The sequence below is a fragment of the Halichoerus grypus genome, chromosome 2, assembly GCF_964656455.1.
Source record: "Halichoerus grypus chromosome 2, mHalGry1.hap1.1, whole genome shotgun sequence".
Lineage (NCBI taxonomy): Eukaryota > Metazoa > Chordata > Mammalia > Carnivora > Phocidae > Halichoerus > Halichoerus grypus.
This window is the reverse complement of record NC_135713.1, coordinates 131,578,693-131,591,626: the sequence shown is the minus strand read 5'-3', so window position 1 is coordinate 131,591,626 and position 12,934 is coordinate 131,578,693. Positions and strand designations below refer to the sequence as shown.

The 12,934-nt window shown below is 37.8% G+C and overlaps 1 long non-coding RNA gene across 1 annotated transcript in view; it reads right to left on the bottom strand.

The window, feature by feature from the left end:
* The window catches only part of LOC144381147 (uncharacterized), a 398,096-nt gene that overhangs the window by 91,161 nt on the left and 294,001 nt on the right, over positions 1–12,934 (bottom strand). Inside the window, exon 5 of the long non-coding RNA XR_013445854.1 lies at positions 2,480–2,564. This is a non-coding gene — a long non-coding RNA (uncharacterized LOC144381147). The remainder of the gene's footprint in view (positions 1–2,479; positions 2,565–12,934) is intronic.

Genomic DNA, 12,934 nt, shown 5'->3' with positions numbered 1-12,934 from the left:
GATAGCACTGCTTATATAAAAATGAATTAGGACTGTAATTTCAATATAATGTGATGAGTGCTGTGAACGAGGAAAATATGAAGGGCTATGACATGCAAAGCATCTACTCCCAGGACTTTGAGAGTACTTCCAGAAGAAATGACAACTACCTGAGGTTTGAAGGGTAATTAGGGGTTATCCAGGCAAAGGAGAGGGGGAGGAGGATTTCACAATGACCTTTGATGTGTATTTATCACATCACTTACTAAGTAGTTAAATACGCTCCCAGAAAAAAAGTCTTATACATCATCTCTCAACCCCTCATTTCTTTACCTGCTTTACTCCTCAAAACAGAAGGACCAAAGAGAACAATGCCTTCATTTGACTTGAACATAAAGACGCTGTCACAGAGCAAAAAGTAACCAAACTTGAAGCTTTTCAAAACCTGGAATGGATTTTAAATTTAAATAAATGTATTTATATTCTAGTTGGAGCTGCTTTTCACAGATGCAGGAGTTTGTTGTTTTTTTTGTTTTTTTTCAAGTACACTTATTTGTAGCCCAAGTAATTTCAGTAGCTAAATGTACATCTGGAACCTCATGAGGTGGTATGAAAGACAGAGAAACAGTGACAAAGAGTGAATGATTTGCACTTATTTACATATTGAAAAGAGTTTGCTTCAGGATTGCCGGTATATTATCAGCACTAAGTTTTGTTTTTTTCTCTCTCTCAGAAGAATGAGGTCTCCTTCTGAGTCGGACAATAACATCAGCTAGGCCGTTGTTCAAGACAACAAGGCACTTCCCACAATGCAACTGGAATTTCACCTGCCCCAGTACTTCCGCGTGGTTAATGACAGAGACACAAAGGAAGCCAGCCATGTGCTATCTTCTGTTCCTGAAAGCTGATTATTACAAGTTATATAAAACCAACTTGGTGAGATATGTCTTTTGTCTATTATTTTTGCCCATTTTCATTTTCTTTTCAAGTCTTCATTTGAGTCTTGAAGATGAACTATTAACAAACCACATTTTTCCATTCAATTTTGCAGTATTTTTCTAATTCCTGCCTGAGCATCCACACGGGCAGTTAAATGAATACCTTTTAACCTTTTTTGAAATACATCTGAACTATGCAGAAATGTAAACAAACAAACAAACACTTAAACCACAGCAGGTTACAACCTTAGGGCAAGTCCTTGACCCAGGAAAGATTATTCTCATTTCATTTTTATGTGGTCTACACATTAAATCATTCCTCCTCCTGTCTCTTTCTCCTTATGTTTGGTATATTTTTCCAGTGACTCTTTGAAGTATCTAGTCTAGGACAAGATGATAATGGTTAGCGGATGCAGGCTACTCTTGGAAGGGCAAGAGGGTAGAGAGTGTGCCCTGCATCTTCTCAGATTCCACACCTTTGTGATCAATAGTTAAATGGGAACCTCAGGCTTTGGGACAGTCCTGCCAAACTCCTTCCTCACCTCAACACCAAATTCTTTCCACCATTATACTCCTCAGACACTTTAATATTGTTCACATCGATAACAGGCAACACCAGCTTAAAACCCGTCCCATCAGACTATCCACTGCCCCTCATTCTTCTGATAACCCCAAGGTCACTCTTTCTATTCCCTGAAGATTTTATCTACTGCTCACTGGCACTCTCTCCATTACTACCTCTTAAGCCATTATGGTCCCAATTTCACTTGTTGTCCTTTAGTAATTTTAAATAGACCCACATTTTACTCTTAAAAGTGTTCCCATTTGGTCAATAAATTATAGTCACCTTGGTCATGGTCATAATTACTGGTGTTTGTGACAGGCAAATAGATGATTCTTTCAATCCCCAAACTCTTCATTTATTATTTCTTCTCCTTTGATGATATTGCCCTATAGCCTACCTTGATTCTTCATTCCCACGAGACCACCCTAAATCTTGTCATTACCAAACACTAATCCCCCTCCTCCCAAATCTTAATTTCAGTCTTCCCAATCTCTAACCTTTCCTATCTTTTCAAGTCTCACACATTATTACACCAAGCACAACAATTCTTTCTCCCCATCCCTGCTCACAGTTCTTTCCTTCTAAGAATTTTTCCTTTTCCCTCACTCCTGCATATCCTCATTTCTCAACATATGCAGCTTACCCTAGTAGGTCATTAAAATCCCTCCACTACATATGTCCACTCTGGTTTCACACACCCTTTTTCTTATTCCCTTGGCGAAACCAAAACCTTAGTTTCATCTTAGTTGAATTACACTCAACCTTAGTTAAGTTCCATTTTCTGCCTACTTTACGCTTGTACCTAAGTAGGTGAGTGAGATAAGAAGTTGAGAACAGACAGACACACACATACATACACAGGCTCACACACCCTCACACATCACTAATGGAACCATGCTGACTGTACTTACTTGAATTTGTCATCGCTCTAAGTGCACCCATAATGCTGTTGGGCAATTTTACTCTATTTCCCCAGACCATTTACTCTCCTGCTCACCTAGATGATTCCATGCAGTCTCCCCTGTACTCAAATTTTGAAATGCTCTTCCCTCTTCCTCTCTCTCAGCTGATGAACTTGCTTCCTATTTCAGTGAGAGAAAAGCAGCAATCAGAAGTGAACTTCCACAAGTTCTCTCGGCTCCCCGCATTTGTGTCCACATGGTCCACCACCTTCTCTCTCTCTCTCTCTCTCTCTCTCTCTGTCTCTTTTTAACTTTATAAGCTCTAGAAAAGGCCAACCCTTTCAATCATCTGTTCGATCTCACCCAATGACCAGTAATACCAGATCTCACCTTTTCTCCTAAGTAGAAATGAGACACAGGGGAAAAAATAATATTTTAAGAAATACAGGGTACACTGAGAGAATGTGACAGAAGTCACAAGAAGCGGGGCACCTGGGTGGCTCAGTCGTTAAGCGTCTGCCTTCGGCTCAGGTCATGATCCCAGGGTCCTGGGATCGAGCCCCGCATCGGGCTCCCTGCTTGGCGGGAAGCCTGCTTCTCCCTCTCCCACTCCCCCTGCTTGTGTTCCCTCTCTCGCTGTGTCTCTCTCTGTCAAATAAATAAAATCTTTAAAAAAAAAAAAAAAAAAAGAGAAGTCACAAGAAGCATCTGCTGCAGTCGTGATTCCTGCTCTGTACTCAGAAATGAGAGAACTATCCACAAGATGAGTTTGGGATCCAACTGGATCTCCTGGAGATAGAATCAATCCAAAATAGTAGGCTCCGGTGGTTACGATATTGTTTGTTAGTTTGTATTCATCTAGCTTTCCCATGATCAATTAAGTACTACTAAAGATTCATGTGGTTTAGATTATTTAGTTTACCAGATTGGTTTTGCTGTCTATTATGGTGACTAGCTCTCTTTGCTTTTAATAGTCAAGCTATTAACTTACCTATTAACTAAATTGCTTCTTGGCCTTTGCCGTCCCCTGGGTATTTACTTTCCATCAAAATCACAGAGCGCATTTAAACTGCAGTGTTCCCGCCAGCATTCCCATAGTAGAGGGAAGAGCCAACAAAGCTCTTCATAAAGATGTTGGTGCTGTCATTATCTACATACTTATCAAGGCTCTCATGCAGGAAATGCTGCAAGGCCCACTCAGCAATGAGCAATGATAAATCCACACCAGTAATTCTTTCTTCCACAACATATCAAAGTAGAAGAACAAAATTTTATATGGTGTTGTAAAGCTAAACTATTAGTCATGTATCAGTTTTATTTTCAAAAATAAAAGAATGCATTATCAGTACATATTAGTTCAATTAATTATCACAGGTCAAGGAGGTCATATTTAGCAGGTTAATTGTCACAAAGTTAATGAGCAAATTTAATCTACTCTAGTAGAGAAGTGAAAAAACCGTAATTCTTTACAACACACATTTTAACAAATGTAGTTTTCCATAACAAATGTAAGATATTTATAAATTAATAAGTCGGCAGTCCTGGGAAAGAAACCATTCCACCAGTTTCCAAATATTATAGAAAAATCATTTTGCTCTTTTTAGTAAACAAGTATAGAAATTCAACTTCATGATGACTAGAAACAGATTAAGTGTGAATTTAACTCAAGCTTTATAATGAATGGTTGGTAAGCAATCTCTAAATTTCTCCCTCACCAAAAGTAATGACTTTTCCATTCTCAAAAGCACTTGTGTCAATTCCATCACTATATGTTTTTCATTAAGTATCCTTGAAACGTGTGGTCGAAGTTTCCAATTAGAATTTTAACCATAGCGGGCGCCTGGGTGGCTCAGTTGGTTAAGCGACTGCCTTCGGCTCAGGTCATGATCCTGGAGTCCCAGGATCGAGTCCCGCATCGGGCTCCTTGCTCAGCAGGGAGTCTGCTTCTCCCTCTGACCCTCCCCCATCTCATGCTCGCTCTATCTCATTCTCTCTCTCAAATAAATAAATAAAATCTTAAAAAAAAAAAAAAAAAAAGAATTTTAACCATAGCTAAATAAAATGATTTACGATTTTTAATATTTTATTTTACAAAAATTAATTTCTGACGATTTCCCCTAGACTGGGGCCCCAGTGTTCCATCAGCCAGAGGAGCAAATGGCTCCTTGAGCTACATATCCAGTCACAACTCTGGTAGGTGTATACACATTGCTAACTTCAGCCTGAGCATTTTAAAATGTCTCTTTCTTTTTGGATATGAAACTTCAGAATTCATTTCCCCATAGATTTCTTAGATTTTTGTTCCTATACATTACCAGAGTTGTACGATTGTTAGTTTCTCACTTCTCCCCAGATTTGATTTTATAGTTGGACCCATAGGTCCTGTTAGGATTTGATTGTACCTAATGGTTGTTCAGAGGGAAGGAGGCACATGGAGAACTGAACTGTCCTCCTTTTGCGAGGCAGCTCCCATAGATGAGGGAGGTGTAATATCTTCAAGCAAGAGAGGATATCTTTCATCAAACAGGGGGAGAGATGTGCTGAAGTGATCAAAAAAGGCTCAGTGGGGGATGAGAGTCCTTCAATTACTCTAATTGGTCCCCATCTAAATGGCTGAGGACTACTCTTACCTAATGAATACTCTAACCTTCACAAAAGTGACTTGGTGAAGCTGTGATTCAAATAACAATATATTTCAGCAATATGCTACCTCAAATTTTTAGCTTGAATTTAGTCACCTTAGCTCTGTAACTAACAGATCAAAAGCTCCTGTTGACAGAGTCATGGTAAATCCCTTGTTTTCAGTGTATCCCTGTGACAAGAACTTCTGGATGTGAGTTCGGTTATCCTTACTTTAAGCTGTGCAGCCTTATTGGAAGTAGCTATTGCCATTTATAGGGCAATATGGCAAAATACCACGATCCCTCCAAACCTTGACCTCAGTAAGCACTTCTCTCAAGGTGACTGCTGATGATAATTTAATTAACTTCCTGGCCACTGCTGGGAGTGAGCTTCCAGAGTATCACCACTGGATGTTAATGGGATTTTCACGACCTGTACCAAACCCAGAATGGATGACCCATCCCGGATTCCCTACAGCCTTATTTTCCTGAGGGAATTTCACCTGAAACCCACTCTTTTGTGCCAAAATCTATCCATTCCGTGTTCTTAAGTGCAAGAGAGACAACAAACTCTGGTGAATTTAAATAGAAAAGGAATTTGTTATAAGGGAACGGGTAGGTCGTGGGATCAGTGAGATGCCCGGAAAACACAGGCTTAGATGGCAGGCAGGGCAGTGTCTCAGGAAGGCTAGCTGGTGGGACACAGCCAAGGTGACACACAGAATAATCACAGCTATGCCACTGGTAGAACCACCACTTGACACACGTCACCACAGCTGCTTGAAATTCGTGCTCCCTTTACGAACTTCTCAACTTTCCTTAAACATTTGAATTGTTCTCTTAAGAGACAAAAGTCCTGGGTGGGAGCATCCAATTTGATAAGCCCACCCCATGTCCCCTTCTGTGGCTGAAAATGATCATCCCTTAAATACAAGGTATATGGACATTGTCTTGCCATGAGAAGGCAAATTTGTACTTACACAATAAGCAGAAACAAAATAAATTAGGTAATACCTTGTTCCGTATACAATGAAAAACTAAAATATGTTTAAATAAATATAACATAAAATATAGAGATCTTTTGTGAGAAAAAAACCACAACATTTTACTGAATGACATAAAATAAGATCTGAATAAATGGTGAGATATATCATGCCCTTAGAAGGGAAAATCACCAGAATAAAAATCCCTAAACTCTTATGAAATTTTATCATTAAATCCAAATAAAGCACAATAATTTTTTTCAGTTTTTTTTCCATTGACCTTAGTAAGCTAATTCTGTAATTATACAAAGACATGTGGAAGAATTACCAGGATAATTTTGAAAAATAAAATGGTGGCAAGGGAATCACACTACCAAATACTAAAAGTAATTATAAAGGTATAGAAATTAAAATAGTATCATATTAGCCAAAAATATAAAGTTAATAGCAAGCAAATGAATGGAACAGAATACAAGTCCTGAAATTCTTTTGTACATATGGAAATATAAGGTCTAAGAAGAGTATTATTTCAAATCAATGGGAAAGAATAAATACTTGATAAATTTTGGGGGCAATCTGCTGACAATTTGGGAAAAGATCCCTATCTCGCACCATTTATAAAAATAAATTCTACTTAAATAAAACATTGTAAAATGATATAGAAAAAATAAATATATTTTTACATGTCTTAGAAAGTTCTCAAACAAGTATAGCAAAAACAAATGTAAAAAGACTGAAATATTTGATAACCAAATTAAAACTTTTTGATGCAAGACACCGCCATTCATGTTAAGGGAAGGGCTGGCCCGGGAAAACAAGATTTTCCATCCAAAATATTGAAAATATATAAAGTGCAGACATAAAGAACAATGAACCCAGAAGGCAAATGGGAAAAGTTTATGAGCAGGCAATTCAAAAAGAGAAAAAAGTCAAATGATTAATAGAGCAAATGAAAGATGCTTCATCTCCTTAAAAACAAAATAAGAGAACAACAGGATACCATTTCTCACCTACTACTTTGCAAAAATTAAAATGTTGTTAAGGATGTGGGTAATGGGGACCCTCACATCACCCTCACACTATTATAAGTATATGCAGCAGTATGAAGACCAATTTGAGAGTGTCTATTGAACGTAAAATGTGTAAACCTCCAGAAAACCTACTTTTTGGTATCAGATCTAGTGAAACACTGATTTATATGCACAAAGGAATATAAACAAAGTTATTTATTACAGCAATGTTTTGTAATAGCAAAAAAAAAATGAAAGCAATCTCAATGCCTTTTTCAACAAAATTACTAAATATGCTTGGTAACACTAAACAGTAGCAGATAAGCTATTGTGTGAAAAAGGCAAACTGCAAAGGAATTCATATAGTATGAAAATATTGATACTGAAACCATAGATTACACAAAAGCCATATTTCTATGTATTAGTTCATATAAGATGTCGAGAAACTATTTATTGAGTTGATGGAATGGTTGCTTCAAGAGAGGACAATGGAATTATATATGATAGTTAAGAAGTACTTTCAATTTATTTGATGTTTTAATATTCTTAAAATGATAATATATTCACTTCTGGCTTACAGAATTAAAAATAATATTAAATTTTAAAAGTTTTCCTGTTGATTTAATTGCTGAAGAAAATAGCAAAATTTTTTAATAGTTATACTGCAGTCACCAAGGTCATCTGCTTTTACACATGTAAAGAAATGAGCCATGTATACAAGATTAATCTTCCCAGTGAAGCTGAGTAAACTTCCCTAACAGTTGAGGGAAAGATTCTCACATGAATCTTCGAAATATGAGATGTGGTAATATTTCTTCTTATAATTGATACTGTCAATTAAAGACCATTTCTATCATGTTAAGCCGTTAACTCAAGCAGCAGATCTCAACAATCTATCAACTATCTTTTAGGACAAAAATTGCATAATATTTAATATCCATGATAAGATGTCAGGATTTTTTTTTTTTTTTACCAAGACCAACAAGGCTGCAAATGGCTTTATCCTCCAGGAATCTGACGTTTCCCATTTGATTATTTTTTTTATTTATTGGAGAAATAAATTTATGATACATTTTGGACCAAATTTTAAAAACCATATCCACATGACAACGTGGGAGGTAATGAAACACATTGCGGAGCTGAATGCAACAGAAACTGAAAGAAGGGGTCCACCCACTGGGTTTCCACAGAGAAAGATTTGCCATGGGAGCATCCGAGAGAATTTTGAAAGCTGTTTTCCGTTAGAACTCGCTTTATCATTCCTGTGTCCACATTTGATCCAAATATTCATAACCGTCTGCTGTAACTACCAAACACTCGCTACCATTTCAACGCCGTTCTTTACTTTAAGCTTTCTTGATTTAGTAGAAATAAAAAGTTAATAAACTATCCTCATGTGCAATGAGACTTGAAGTTTAAGCTCAGCAGCGTCAAGCCCAACAGACAAACTGTGATAAAAGGCTTGGAATACATTATCTCTCTAAATCTGGGGTTGGAATGTATTTTCTGTAAAGAGCCAGATAGTTGACTTAGGTTTTGTGGATCATATGGTTTCTGTCACATTTACTAAATTCTACTAAATTCTGCCATTGTAGCACAAAAAGAGCATACATATACCACACCTAAATAAATGTGTGTAACTGTGTTTCAGTAAAACTTTATTAATAGACACCAAAATTTGAATTTCCAGTAATTTTCATGGGTCACAAAGTAATACTTGTACTTTTTTGCAGCCATTTAAAAATGTAAAAGCCACTCGTAGCTTGAAGGTCATGTGAAAAAGCAGGAGGCAGGTGGTATTTGGCCTTGGGGTACAATTTGAGCACCCTTGCTCTGAACTGCAGAAAATGATATTTAAAGTTTAAACCATGATTTACTTCCATTTATTACATTGTGATAATAATTTTTCAATTTGTCTAAAATGGGTAGTTCCCGTGTGGGTCAAGGTCAATTAATACAGCATCAGTAATACACAAAAATAAATGCTGCTTGAATTCTGTGACCTTGGGTGAGTTTAATTGTAAAAAGAGGATAATCACTGTATTTCTTTTCACAGAACTTTGTGATGAATAAATAAGCCAGAGCATGGAAATCGTCTAGGACAGGGGACTGGTACATAGTAAGAATTCAATAAATGATAGGTTATTAATAGGCTGCATGGGAGTCTGATCCCATGGGCAAGCACATCCTTAATGTGAAACAGAGGCTGGTAGCTACAAACAGCAGATTCCTGATATTCCCATCCCATTGGCAAGATCATCCCAATGGTGAAAAGGATGCAATTAAACATTCAGTTCATCCAACTCCCCTGATTCTGGCTCTCTACTCATCAGAAAACATTCTCTAACAATGATGTGGCTGCATGTAGTCAATTTTCAGATAATCTCAGCCTCTGCAGTACTATTGTAGTATTGCAAATACTCATGTTTGCAACTAGTAGTTAGCCTAGCTCATGAAAGATCATCCCAAAAGTTGGAAAATTCACCAAGGTAATGAGAGACGGTCATGAAGACCTCTTATCATCATCCTGGCATCATTGTCCCTGCATGGGTGCTGAATAAGCTGTTCTAGCTATAGGATCTCCCTCCGGGTCTGGGCTCTTTCTGCACTCCAGGTCCTCTGCCTGGGTACTAGAAGTTCTCATATAAGTGTCTGCAAAGTGTTAGGTGATGAGGTATGGCGAGTCTTTTGGTAATCACATCACATTACAAGACAGCTAAAATAATATTTTAACTGGAAAGAATGAATTTTTAAGGGGACGATAAAAGAAAATAAGTAGGCAAGAGGGAAAGCTACTAACTTCACACCAACATTATTAATTCTGCTTTGGTCAGAAATATGCACTCAAACACCAGTAAACTCCTGCTATATAAGATTTTTTAAAAATACACATTGTATCCGAGTAGATAACAACAAACTGTCCCAGGGTGTTATTGGCTGGTGGCTGTCAACATGAACATCAGCTGTCTTTTGTGGGGGGGGATCCTTCTAGACTGTGGGAAATTGCACTGCACTGACTAATGACCAATTTGTGGTAGAACGTGGAAGGCTGTGCCTGACTCACAGAAATTCTCATTAATGCCTTGATCTTTCTCCTGCAACCTGATTGCAGCTGTAGGCCTTCTTATCTAATGTACTTCTAACCTAATGAGCGGGCAGTGATGATTTTTGAAGAGGTTTTCATGATAAATGTGTTTCTAATTTTTTCCTTTAACATATATATATATTTTTTCTTTTTCTATGCAAGACAAAGCATTTAGCCCGCAAGGAGAGCTAAACACTCTCAGAGTAACTGACTCATTTAGCGGTGCTTGGCTTCCTGTGCTTGTCAGCGGCAGGTGACATTTAGCGCAGGCTTTATCTCAGTTGCAGTAATTACTGAGCTGACACGAGCTCTCATACGCAGCACAGATTGTTTTCAGCAGATGTAACCAAGCAACTCTGCTTTCTCTGGAGCAGTTATCCGGGTTTTAAATTGTGGCGGTCCACACAGACACAGACACACACAGACACGACACACACACACACACACAGACACACACACACACACAGTTTAATGTCATTTTTATGGCAATACTCACTCTTTGTTGTTTTGACTATACTGATTTATGCCAGGAGGTGCTTGAATGGGATATCCCCATTGTATGTAACTTCTGCACACTGGCAGCGAATCCTACTAACAGAAAGGTTACTGTTATTATAATGTATCTCAGCAGTGTACCAAATGTTACTTTAATGATGTAATTAATATGCTTGGATTTACCGTTTGATGTTCTGAGGCACCAATTGTGTTACTGATGGGATAGCAATGATTATGTTTTTTAAAAAATGGTGAGAACAGCATTTTTTTTCCTCAGAGAAGTTGGAATGGGAAAAAAAAGTTTTAATAAAGGAAGTCATGTTCCCTAACTACCCTTAATTATTTGTGTCAGACATAATCTTAGTGGTGCAGCAACCTTCCAGATAATTCTTAAATTCAAACAACTTAATATTATTTATATTTAATCAAACCACTTATCCTGAATACCTAGATAAGAGAAAAATAATAGCCTGGCCCTTTAATATTTTCAGTTTAAATTGATATTCTCATATTTCCAGACTCTAAGATTACTCTGGCCAGTTAGCAATTATATTACAAAAAATACATAATTGTCTAGAACCATAACTCAAAACATGTCAGTTACATTAGCTTTGCTATAAACTCAAACTATATAAATGTTCAAACTTTCATTTACCCGAATTGCATGACCAGACATCATGCTGTTTAATGGATCGAAACAAGAAGTAGAATTACTAATAATAAATTACTACATTGCAGATTGTGAAATACATGCAGGCTTCAGCCCAAGAATTTTGAGTGAAGTGATACATTGAGAGCATAAGTTTGAAAGAGGCTTGGGTCAGGTCGGGGCTAAAAGAGAAATGATGAATGAGAACCTAGCTCATCAGAGGAGAGTTGCCCAGTGCTGTTGTGACCGAGAGAGAGAGAGAGAGAGAGAGAGAGAGAGAGAAACTTGGGTATATGACTTATGAAAATCGTTCCATTTGTTAAAAAAGAAAAAAGGAAAAAACATCTCAGAGGTATTACTGAGAACTTTATTTTTATTTATTTATTTTTTTAAAGATTTTATTTGACAGAGAGAGAGACACAGTGAGAGAGGGAACACAAGCAGGGGCAGAGGGAGAGGGAGAAGCAGACTCCCCGCTGAGCAGGGAGCCCAATGTGGGGATCGATCCCAGGACCCTGGGATCATGACCTGAGCCAAAGGCAGATGCTTAATGACTGAGCCACCCAGGCACCCCTTTCTGAGACCTTTAAATGTTATAATAAATGTTGGATGATTTGAGGTTGAGCCAGATTGTAATTATGCAAAATAAAGCTTTCTGTTAAGTAGAATTTCCATAAGAAATTTTAACCTCTGGCATTCAAGCAGGAAGGCAAGGGATGAGGTGCCATCATGAATAAATGTTAAACCTGAGCAAGATAGGGACTTATCAAAAAAACTGAAAAGAACTTTCTACCCTGCCCTCCAATTCCATCAAGGGATTAAATGTATTGTATGAAAGTACCTGCCACTTAGTATGCTGAGCAGGGATGCGAAATAAAAATACTGACAGTTAACCTCATAGAGTACTTTTAGTTCATTAAGAGGGAAGCTGTTTTTTGATGGAATTTACCTATGTTATGTAAGTCACTTTATTTTTTTTTAATATTTTATTTATTTATTTGACAGAGAGAGGCACAGCGAGAGAGGGAACACAAGCAGGGGGAGTGGGAGAGGGAGAAGCGGGCGTGGGGCTCGATCCCAGGACCCTGGGATCATGACCTGAGCTGAAGGCAGACGCTTAACGACTGAGCCACCCAGGCATCCCTGTAAGTAACTTTAAATGGCAGCTGTCTTTTAAGTTTGCATTTGCTCATAATATCGTTTTCAAACAACTGAATGTTGATTGGAATTAAAATTCCATTCACTTGACACAGGACTCTGCATCTGTGCATCTAGCAGCAGGTTATTTCAAATTCTTGTGTCAAATGATAATTGACCTCATGATTACAAGTGATGCCCTGGCCTCACGTTTCTATCCCAATGCACATATTCACAATCCACAGAGAGGGAGAATTTTTGTACTCTTTCTCTCAGTGTTTCCTCTGCCCACAACGGAAGGAAAAGGGATGGGCTGAACAATGAAGAGAGAAAGATTTTGAATAGTAAGAAAACCTAGATTCCGATGCTGGCTGGCATTCTATCACCCACCTTCCCAGTCTCGGGCTCCTTCATTCTAGAAAGTCATTGATATTTGCCACTTCCCTCCCCTGCAGAGTGGTTAGCAAATAATCATGCTGATGTGTCTGAAATCTTTACAGGGAAGCCTTGTTATTACTCTCAAGAGTTATCACTGAAGCTGAATCTCAGAAAATCTCCTTACAACCATTC